Source organism: Gossypium hirsutum, chromosome A11 (genome assembly GCF_007990345.1).
Source record: "Gossypium hirsutum isolate 1008001.06 chromosome A11, Gossypium_hirsutum_v2.1, whole genome shotgun sequence".
NCBI classification, from domain to species: Eukaryota; Viridiplantae; Streptophyta; class Magnoliopsida; order Malvales; family Malvaceae; genus Gossypium; species Gossypium hirsutum.
The window spans coordinates 38,083,200-38,085,182 of record NC_053434.1 but is presented as its reverse complement, the minus strand read 5'-3'; the positions used below and the strand labels follow the sequence as shown (position 1 = coordinate 38,085,182).

General features: G+C 37.1%; 1 non-coding gene across 1 annotated transcript; it reads left to right on the top strand.

Moving 5' to 3' along the window:
• Window positions 1–1,403: 1,403 nt before the first annotated feature.
• LOC121210153 (small nucleolar RNA R71) lies at window positions 1,404–1,510 on the top strand. The gene has a single exon (XR_005905281.1). It is a non-coding gene; the product is annotated as a small nucleolar RNA R71 (small nucleolar RNA).
• The last annotated feature ends 473 nt before the right edge of the window (window positions 1,511–1,983 follow it).

Sequence of the window (1,983 nt, the reverse complement as noted above, 5' to 3'; positions counted from 1 at the left end):
AATAATAGTCCTAGCAGTTGCTAAAAAGGGTCGTCCTAAAATTAAAGGAATGTCACTATCCTCATCCATGTCTAAAACAAAAAAGTCTACTGAAAATATAAATTTGTCGATTTTAACGAGCACATCCTCAATTATACCCCTAGGAAATCTAATGGTTTTATCAGCCAATTGAACGCTCATCCTAGTTTGCTTGGGTTTCCCAATACCTAGTTGTTTAAACATTTTATAAGGCATAACTTTAATACTTGCCCCTAAATCAGCTAAAGCATTGTTAACATTAAAACTACCAATTAAAAAAGGAATTGTTAACATCAACTTGTAGAATAGCTGAGCAGACTGCATTTAACTCCACATGTGATGACTCATCTAACTTCCATTTGTTTGATAAGATCTCCTTTAAAAATTTAACTGAGTTGGGCATCTACAAAAGAGCTTCAATAAACGGTAAGTTAATATGTAACTTTTTAAATAGTTTAAGGAATTTACCAAATTGTTCGTCTGTGCGGTCTTTCCTTTTTGCATTGGGATATGGTATACGAGGTTTATACTCTTTGCTTACTGACTTCTGTGTACCATGATTCATCTCATCCTTACCATTACTTACCACAGCTTTGTGCCTTGCTTCAGATTTAGATTCAACTAACCCTTCTTTGTCGCGCACAGTGATGGCATGAAGTTGCTCATTTGGGTTAGTTTCTGTATTACTGGGCAAGCTACCTTGTGGTCTTTCAGAGATCAACTTAGCCAGCTATCCTATTTGATTCTCGAGTCCTTGATTTGATGCCTGTTGATTTTTAATTGCAGTTTCAGTGTTTTGAAAATAGGTTTCCGCCACTGAAATAAACTTCGTCATCATTTCTTCAAGGTTTGGCTTTTTCTTTTGTTGGTAAGGTTGTTGTTGGAATCCTAGAGGTGGTGGTGGTCTCTGATTTCCTTGACGACCCCAAGAGAAGTTGGGATGGTTCTTGCAACCTACATTGTAAGTATTAATATATGGATTATTCTGTGGTCTAGAATTGTTACCCATATAGTTGACTTGTTCGTTCGTAGTACTATGGTCATAGGCTAGGGATTCTGGATTATTTATCCCTCCTCCATTTGTATCACACTGCATCATCAGATGCACCTGCGTAGAAACACATAAGCCATCAATCTTTTTATTTAAGAGCTCTACCTGGTTTGATAACATGGTGACCGCGTCGAGGTTGAAAACACCGGCCGGTTTATTAGGATTTGTCCTCATAACTTGCCACTGATAATTATTTAGTAACATCTCTTCAATGAACTCATAAGCCTCTTCAGGTGTTTTATTATTTAAGATTCCACCGGCCACTGCATCAACCATCTGTCTTATTAAAGGGTTCAAACCATTGTGGAAAGTTTGAACTTGTAGCCATAAAGGTAATCCATGGTGAGGGCACTTTCTCAATGAATCCTTGTATCTCTCCCATGCATCATATAGTGTTTCTAAATCCATCTGCATAAAAGAAGAGATGTCATTCCTCAATTTAACTGTTTTAGCTACGAAAAATATTTGAGTAAAAATTTTTCGGTCATTTGCTCCCAAGTAGTGATTGATCCCTGTGGTAACGAGTTCAACCACTGTTTAGCCTTATTCCTTAATGAAAAGGGAAGCAACCGAAGGTGAATGGCATTGTCAGAAACGCCATTGATCTTAAAGGTGTTGCAGAATTCTAGAAAATTTGCTAAATGAGTGTTTGGATCCTCGTCCTGCAAACCATCAAACTGAACAAACTATTGTATCATTTGAATAGTGTTAGGTTTCAGTTTAAAATTATTTGCAGCAACAGCAGGTCTAACTATACTCGATTCAGTTCTTGTTAAAGTAGGTTTAGCATAATCATACATAGTACGAGGAGCAGGATTCTGATTTACTGGATTGGCAGCAATCACAGGAGGTAGAGGATTATTTTGATTATCAGTCATCTACTCGATTGTAGTATAGATATCATCCTCTCGCTC